The sequence below is a fragment of the Rutidosis leptorrhynchoides genome, chromosome 7, assembly GCF_046630445.1.
Source record: "Rutidosis leptorrhynchoides isolate AG116_Rl617_1_P2 chromosome 7, CSIRO_AGI_Rlap_v1, whole genome shotgun sequence".
Lineage (NCBI taxonomy): Eukaryota > Viridiplantae > Streptophyta > Magnoliopsida > Asterales > Asteraceae > Rutidosis > Rutidosis leptorrhynchoides.
In genome coordinates this window covers 111,340,756-111,350,878 of record NC_092339.1, presented here as the reverse complement: position 1 = coordinate 111,350,878, position 10,123 = coordinate 111,340,756, and positions in this window count along the sequence as shown.

Here is a 10,123-nt window from a genome sequence, read left to right as displayed (position 1 = left end):
ACCAACCGAGCTTTAAAACGTATTCTAGAGAAAACCGTAGGATCAAATCCGAAGGAATGGTCCATTAAATTGGAGGATGCACTCTGGGCTTTTAGAACAGCCTACAAAACTCCAATTGGAACCACACCTTTTAGACTTGTTTATGGAAAAGCATGTCATCTTCCAGTAGAAATTGAACACAAAGCATTTTGGGCTTTGAAGACATGTAATCTTGATTTACATGAAGCCGGACGTCTACGATTAAGTCAACTAAACGAATTAGAAGAATTAAGACATAAAGCATACGAAAATTCGTTAATCTATAAAGAAAGAACGAAGAAATGGCATGATAAAAGAATCAGAAGTTCAAAAGAATTTAAAGAAGGAGACAGAGTTCTTCTTTTCAATTCACGATTCAAGCTATTTCCTGGAAAATTGAAATCAAGATGGTCTGGACCATTCATAGTCAAAAGAGTTTTCCCATACGGAACGATAGAATTAATAAATTCAAATGGGATTGAATTTAAAGTTAATGGTCACAGAGTTAAACATTACATACATGGTCCGATGGAAGTCGACAACGAAGTTAATCACAATTTCGACACCACAGCTAACTAAGTGTGGGGAGAATCAAGTCTTTAAAGGATAATATGTATTTCTGTTAGAGTAAGATTGTCTGTTTTCGTGTAGTTCTCGAAAATGGAACCCGAATGGTCTTTCCCTAGCAGACCCTAAAGAACTAGTCTTCTCCCCCCATTCTGAATTTTTATTTTTTTTAGGTTTTTACAAAATGAAGACTGCCTGTGAACTAAACCATGGTCTAATGCTACACGCTTTGATCACTAAAAGAAATAATGACATACTACCGAGTGAATTAGTATCAGTAATCAGAGAAAGAATGGACGGAGTTAGAAAAGAATCTAGATGCGAAGATAATAAGTTACAATTTGGTAAAGGAAAATCAAAATCCGCAGCGAAAAGAAGAGCACGACACCTAGAAAGATGTCACAAATGCGGAAAATGGTCACATGGAGGTAAATGTTCAAATAATCAAACCTATTCAAATACCGAATTTGTTACTTTATGCAGAGACGGACCGCTCATATGTTTAGAAGAAAAGACACTGAATGCTCGAGGTTACGCCTATGTAGCCATGGAAAACCAATTAAACCGACTATCTTATGAATGGGATAGATCATATAACTAAGAAATCTATTTCACAGGTATGTATGTACAGTTTTTATTTTTATTTTTATTTTTAACCTTTTGATAATAAACGCTAATTTGTTCGCTAAAAAGTATTAAATTGGTATTGAATAAAATTAGGTTTGGCGACCGAAATTATTGATATCATTCAAAAATTTATTACATCACTGCAAAATTTAACGTTTATTCTTAAGGTATAAATATCTTTAATTAATCAACCCAAAATATTTCAAAAATTCGTCATGAGTTAAATTAGGTCTTGGAACCGAAATTACTTTACCGAAAAGAGGAGCGCATATTTTTGATAATATTTGATTGATTAAAGTGGGATAAAAAGCCAAAAAGATTTTAAATTTTATTTTTACCATGTTTTTAAAATTAATATTTAAATCTTAAATTAATATTGTAAACTTTGTAAAAACAATATATTTAAAATTATAAATATTTGAAAAATTAATATAAGTTTGGTATGAATTTATAATATGAATTTTTAAATTAAGATTGGTGTGAACTTTTAATTTTTAAAATATGAATTTTTAATTTTATGCATTTCAAATTTTAAGTTTGGTGTGAATTTTTAATATTAATTTTGAATTTTATATTTAAGTTGTGTGAATTTAAAAACAAAAATTTACTTTATCTCATTAAGTTAAAAATATGATTTTTAAAATTCGTCGTAAGTTGAAGACTAGGTCTTTGAACCGAAATTGCTTTACCCGAGAGAGGGACGAGAACTTTTATTATCATTATTTTTAATCCCATTGAATTAAAGTATGTCAAAAATATTAAAAAAACCCCAAAAATCTTAGCTTTTAAAACAATCGCTACAAAAAGACAAATTTTAAAATTTTGTCGAGGGACGGACTAGGAAATCGATCCGAAACGACCTCGTCCTAAATAACAAGGGAAACAAAATTTTAAAATTAATTACTTAATTGTTTTAATAAGTTAAAGTTTAAAAAAAAAAAAATTACCAAACTCCGCGACTCGCGGAGTTTGGAGGGTTAATCCCCGCGAGTCGCGGAGGAGTCGGATTACAGAAAAAAAATAAAGAGCTGCAACAGCTCAGTTTCACTCCCCACAACAGAAAATAAACTGCGAAAACCCACGAAAAAACCCGAAAAATACACCCCAAAATCACAATTTTTAACCGTTAATCATCAAATCTTTTGCTAAAATCATGTTGAGAAGGATGCTATCTAAGAATTACTCAAGAAAAACGGTAAATTTCTACACCTAAACACCATTTAATCCGAAATTTGGTATTCTTGAGTCATTTTTTTCCCAATTTGATTTTGATGCTTTTTAGTGTAATTAGGCTTAAATTGTTTATGTATTATGCTTGTATAACCTAGATTGATGCTGTTTAACATGATTAGAAGCCTTAAACTTCAAATTTTGAGTAATCTAGGGTTTGTGTTCTTGAGCAAATTTGGAGCTTTTTGATATAAACAGGTTATGGCCGATTTTTGTCATGAATTGTTGCTAAATTGAGTAGTGTAACATGTCTAGGTAGTTAAATGATCCAAACTTTGAGCCTAAACATAATTTTGAGAATTAAAGTGGACTTTTTCAAGTCTAAAATTCATGAACTTGATTTTTGAAAGACAATGCCATTTGAGACTTGTTTAATTGCTAGTAATGATTATTTTGACATGTTATTTGAGTTGAATGATTATGAACTTGGCAAACATTTTCGTATATGCTTATTTGAAAAAGTGTAGATTTGATGAAAATATGAAAATAAGCTTAAGTTTGATATAAATTGATCATGTCATTGTAATTATTTTGATTGATGATTTTGCTGACACTAATGCATATTTGGATGCACAAAAATTGTGTTTGATGTGTTTTGCAGACTGAAAGGGGTGAATCTTCATCCCAAGCCCGCAATGCTCCTGCTGAGAATTTGGAACAACAGGAGGTGGATAACTACTACAAGCAGGATATACCTCATCCAGTCATGACCTTTTCCGATATGCACTTGGAAGAGTTGCACCCGAACCTGAGATTTGACAGACTTTGGATAGATTATCCAAAATATCAAAGGGGTTTGCATACTCTTCATTCTAAGGTTGTTGAGGTACCAAGGGTCATAGAATGGGGACCCTTAGAAGCTGTAGAATTGGCCAGGCCAATTAGGGAATTACTTGTACAGAGGTATGGTAATTCTTCTTTTAATGACTGGGTACGTTTATTCACCATGCGTAGACCTGTATATAAAGTATGGTGTGAAGAATTGTTATGTAGTATAGAGTTGAATGATCGGGTAGCTAGTTTAACCGATCGTTCTTTTATTAGATTTTTGTTAGGCGGTTCGATGCGCCACATGTCTTTACTGGACATGGCTCAGGCTTTACGTATATATACGCCTGAGGAGTTAGCGTCTGCCGATTGTAGAGGGTTGATACTAAACGGTAGAAAGATAGATGAAAATTTTGATACACACGGTGTGTGGAGTCAAATGACAAGCCATCACCGTTTCAAAGGGGGAAATTACTCTTATTTGGATATAGATAGAGCCGAATTAAGAGTGATTCATAGGTTTTTAGCTAATTCGATTACACAAAGGGGTAAAAACAAGGAAAAAGTAAATGAACAAGATTTGTTTTACCATATGTGTATTCGAGACCCACAAAGCGCTGTAAGTATACCATATTGTGTGGGTTATTATTTATCAGCTATGGTTCGGGGGATGCGACCGCATAGCATAATAGGAGGTGGTATTTTTATTACTTTGATTGGTGAATATCTCGGTGTGGATATAAGTCGGGGGGGATTATTAGTAGAAGAACCAGAACCCCGCGATACTATAGGTTTAAATGAATACCATGGTGCGAAAGTTTTGAAGAGGCGAAATAACGCCGCAGTACGATACCATGGTAGACATCCACAGGTGGAGAGAAACCAACAGCAAGGTAATGTAGGAGGGGGGAATGAGATGCAAGAAATGCAAAGGTTTATAGCTTCTCAGGAATACGAAAATGCTAGACAGAGAGCATTTGAAGATTGGCAAGTTCATCAGAACCAAATCATAGCTCATTGCCAACATATAGGTAGAAACTATATTCCTACACCGAAACCCATCTTCCCTCCCTGGTCTATAGAGATGCAGCCACCGTATCCTACGTATGACCCTGCCGAAGCATTCTATAGCACCTATGGTTATGCCTGGAACCCCTATTGGTACCAGTATCATCCCTAGTATACTTAGTTTTATTTATTTTGTAATTTGTAATGATTGATATGTTTAATACTTTTGTTAATATTGTAATAGTTTTTTTTTTAATTATCTAACTTTTATTATTAGATTTTAATAATTTTTGAATGTGGGGTAATATACCAAACTTCAAAAATATGTATATATGTTTGCAGTTTATCTTATGTACACAACAGGGTAAAACAACGCATTTTCAAAGACTGGCATTAAGTTCAGCAAAAGCAACTAATTTTGACGACAAGATGCAAAATATATGTGAAATAACAACAAGACGGAATGAACAAATGATGTGCACCACTTATCATTCAGCAAACAAACGCCAATATATTTGGAAACTTTGGTAAAATTTAATCATTTTCACACAAATCTCCCTCAATAATTTAAATTGTTACTGATTTCTTGCAAATGAGGGCATTGCAAGATCTTAAGTGTGGGAAGGGGTTAAATTCTTTCGGATTTTAAAAATTTTTACTTTATACACTTGGTTACCATTAAAAATACTAGTAAAGCAGTAGTTGTATTAGAATCTAGTGCTCTCTGATAATAAAGAACAGCCCTGGTCTTATATACTGACTACCCAATTCTAGTAAAATTTTTCAAAATTTTCAATTAAATGAACTAAAAATCATGTTTATACATATTTATGAACGATAAAACTAGGTTTTAACACCGAAATTATTGTTACCTCAAAAAAGACATAAATTGAGAAACAAACCAAAATGTTAAAATTCATTTAAAATGGAATAGAGGACGATAAAAAGGAAAATAAAAGCCAAGTGTGGGAAAATTTATCAAGTTATCTTAAACATATGTCACATATATCTGTAACAAATAACTGAAAATACTTTTGCTTTGGACTAAACTAAACTGTTTTACCCGATAAAAGAAAAGAAGAGATGGATCTACACGATGAATCAATTCCATCATTAAAAGGAAGTAAAGTCTTCCGAAAAAGACACGCGCTTCTTGATTTAGGTCATGAAGTTGTCGTCCAGACCAGCTGTAGGTTGACGAAAAATCTAGAAAAGTCATCACTAAAATCAGCAGGAAATCCACGGACCTCAGCATTAAACAGGGTCGCCAAGTGGTCAGATTTATCCTAACCATGAGAAGGATTTATCTCGTACAATGGGGGGGGGCACCATGCAAATTAGCCGGATATGACTAATGAATCAGATCCCCAGAAAGGATAATCTCCTTAAAGATTAAAAATCAGCTTTTAAGACTGATATTACTCAATCCTAGAGATTGACCTTAAAGATTGAGAATTCAAACTCATGGAATTCAATGATATCTAAACTCGAGCTTGAACGAGAAAATATTTTGATCAAAATTACAAACCGATTTGTTTTCTGAAAACCCTATTTTCAATGCGTTCATTACCATTGAACGTAAAATCCTAGGAATTCACCTGGAATTCATTAGGTCACCTGAACCAAATCGGGTGTCAACCGTAAGAACGGTGGTTGCATAGCATGGTCAAAGACAGGACCTTGTGCAATACTGAAAAATTATAAGGGTGAGCTTTACTATTGCTCCTACCAAGGATAGTAATTGCGTTCGACACGTTATAGACCATAATTAAAAGTATGTCAGGGGACATTGCCTTAACAGTTGCTTGTTCAACGCTTTCCTTTACAACCGGACGGTAGTTTACCGAAAGGTAATATACGGGACAAGTAAACTGGACGTGTTGCTTTCCAAATACAAGGTTAGCAAGTGGGTGACACAAAACCGCAAGTTTTGAGCTAAAATTTTCAAATCTGAAACCCACCAAATCCACAAAAATATTATGCAAACACCGGTAAAGGGTTATCCCGGAAAACTTATCTAGGGTAAAAACTAGATTTAATTTTCAAAAGATCAAATGTTTTCATAAAGATCCAATTTCCTTAATGGATCTAATTTTTTATAGTCATGTGGGACTGTAAACCATATCGTTACTACCATTGTTCATACCACCGTATAGAAATCACTGATGTACAAAGTGTGAAAAATAAAGAAGTGATTCTAGTATTTCAAGACGATATTGCTTGAGGACAAGCAACGCTCAAGTGTGGGAATATTTGATAATGCTAAAAACGAACATATATTTCATAGCATTATTCCTCAAGAAAGACAAGCTTTTAGTTGCAATTGTTCTATTTACAAGTGATATTCGTTTAAATAATAAAAGGTGAAGACAAAAGACAGATTCGACGAATTGAAGACGCAAACGACCAAAAAGCTCAAAAGTACAAAAGACAATAAAAAAGGTTCCAATTATTGATAAAAAACGTCTCAAAATTACAAGAGTACAAGATTCAAAACGCAAAGTACAAGATATTAAATTGTACGCAAGGACGTTCGAAAATCCGGAACCGGGTCCAGAGTCAACTCTTAACGCTCGACGCAACGGACTAAAAATTACAAGTTAACTATGTATATAAATATAATATAATATATAATTAATTATATTAATTATATATATATTATATTTATAAATAAAAACCGTCGGCAGAGAAAGACTCCAAGGGACTGAGCTGTAATTTCATTCTCCGCGACTCGCGGAGTTTGAAGGCAAAAATGCCGCGAGTCGCGGAGCCCCAAAATGAAAATCTGCCTATAAAGCCAACCGAATTCTGATCGTAAAAATCATCTTTTTCTTCTTCTTATCATACGTAAATTATATATATATAATTTATATTTTAATTTTAATTTTAATTATAATTCTAATAATAAGGGTATGTTAGCGAATATTGTAAGGGTGTAAGTCGAAATTCTGTCCGTGTAACGCTACGCTATTTTTAATCATTGTAAGTTATGTTCAACCTTTTTATATTAATGTCTCGTAGCTAAGTTAATATTATGCTTATTTAAAACGAAGTAATCATGATGTTGGGCTAATTACTAAAATTGGGTAATTGGGCTTTGTACCATAATTGGAGTTTGGACAAAAGAACGACACTTGTGGAAATTAGACTATGGGCTATTAATGGGCTTTATATTTGTTTAACTAAATGATAGTTTGTTAATGTTAATATAAAGATTTACAATTGGGCGTCCCTATAAATTACCATATACACTCAATCGGACACGATGGGCGGGGTATTTATATGTACGAATAATCGTTCATTTAACCGGACACGGGAATGGATTAATAGCCACTAGAATAATTAAAACAGGGGTGAAATTACATTCAAGGGTAATTGGTGTAATTGTTAACAAAGTAGTAAAACCTTGGTTTACACGCAGTCGATAACCTGGTGTATTCATTAAACAAAGTATTAAAACCTTGTTACAATTCGAATCCCCAATTAGTTGGAATATTTAACTTCGGGTATAATAATAATTTGACGAGGACACTCGCACTTTATATTTATGACTGATGGACTGTTATGGACAAAAACCAGACGGACATATTAAATAATCCAGGACAAAGGACAATTAATCCATGGGCATAAAACTAAAATCAACACGTCGAACATCATGATTACGGAAGTTTAAATAATCATAATTCTTTTATTTCATATTTAATTTCCTTTATTTTATATTTAATTGCACTTCTAATTATCGCACTTTTATTTATTGTTATTTAATCGCACTTTTAATTATCGTACTCTTTAATTATCGCAAGTTTATTTTATCGCACTTTTATTATTTTTTTTTTTTAGTTATAATTAGTTTTTGTAAAATTTATATTTTTGTTTAAAAATTAAAAATATAAAAAAAAAATCTTTTAAAATCGAAAAAAAATAAATATATTTTAAAGTGTATTTTAAGTTTTTCTTTATTATTTACAAAATATTAAAGTATTTGTATTTTATTTTAGTATTTTATTAAGTTTTTATTTAAATTATATATTTATATCTTATATTATATATAAAACAGAAATTAAAAATAAATTTTAAATAATTACGTGACCTGTCATTTGAACCAGTCCAATTGAACCAGTTCAGAATGGCCATGCGACTCGCATGACCCACCCCCTTATTCCATGCGACTCGCATGAAGGGGTTGACCAGGCCACATACGAACCCTAATCTAGCATTAATTACGGGTATTAAATAATTAATATTCTCTAAACCCTAAATTATTATTATTATTATATTTAGTTTTTAATTTAGTTTTTATATTTACTTTTATATTTAGTTTTTAAAATATATAAACTTAATACTTTTATATAAAATATAAAAATAATATTTTTTATAAAATCTAATATTTTTATAACTTTTTAGTAACTTTTATATTTTGTATCTTTTTGTTGTTTTAGCGTAATTTTAGCATTTTTCTTCGTTCGTACTTAGTTTTTAAGTCTAGTTTTTTGCCGTAGTTTTTATTTTTATTTCTAGAATTTTTAGGATTGCCGTAAAATCCCTTAAGTGCCTATTCCTTAGACTAAGTTTTAGGTGCTTTAGAATTTTGCGACGCCATTTTTCGTGCTATTTTCTTATTTTTCGACGCTTTTACCTATGTATCAATTACAATTCCAAGTAGTGATCTCCATTTGCAATTTTAATTTTAAGATAATAGTCATTATAAGGATCGATTAGTTGTGTGTCTTAAGCCGCTCTTCGCCTTTTTCATTTTTCGACACTTTTCGACGCGCAATCTATTTCTTCCTTATTTCTCGACATTCTAGTTATAGGACATAGAATTTTATCTACTTCTTATCTAATATTTCTTAAACGGAAAGAAAAATTATCTAAGTGGTTGAATTAATAGACGTTGACATTTTTCTGGTTCGTAGTAATAGTTGGATTTGTACGTGGAACGGGTTGTTGGAGCCAAACAGTCCTCAATTATATTGAGACCAAACGAATCCTGCCCCTCTGCTGCATCTTTTGGCTATTCGAAACGTGGGCAAAAATCAGAAAAGTCTATTAATTGGATAGCTTATATAAGTTTTTCTTATTATTTTTATAACTAATAGGATATTCTGTGAATGCACCGAGCAAGACGTTCACCGCCGGTCATACGTTCACCACCTGTAACTCGATCAAGACATCGTTTAACAAATATCACCGCCGTTGATTTTTCTTTAAACTCGCCATCTAGTCAACCAAGTACTTCAACTCAAATTTCCGATAATCCAGTTTTTGAAACAAACATCACAATTGAGAATCCGAAGAATACTCAGGGACAATTCCAAGACCCTGATCCACTAATTATTCCTCCGGAACCTCCAATCATTCAAACAGAGATTGTTGAGGAAGAAACCATTAAATCAGAAACCTCTAGTGATTCGGATACAACACTTCCAATCATGGAAAATCTAGAACCTTTAAGTATGGAAGACCGAATGAGAGCCAAACGCACTGGCCAAGGTCATGCAATTACTCAACCAAACGTTAATGCGCCAGATTATGAAATCAAAGGACAAATTCTACACATGGTGACTAACCAATGCCAATTTAGTGGTGCGCCGAATGAAGATCCGAACGAACATCTTCGTACCTTTAATAGAATTTGTACACTATTCAAAATCCGAGAAGTGGAAGACGAACAAATCTATCTCATGTTATTTCCCTGGACTTTAAAGGGAGAAGCTAAAGATTGGTTGGAATCGTTACCTGAAGGGGCGATTGATACATGGGATGTTTTAGTTGAAAAATTTCTTAAACAATTCTTTCCGGCATCCAAAGCCGTAAGACTTCAAGGAGAAATTGTTACGTTCACACAAAAGCCAAATGAAACTCTATATGAGGCGTGGACAAGATTTGGAAAGTTGTTAAGAGG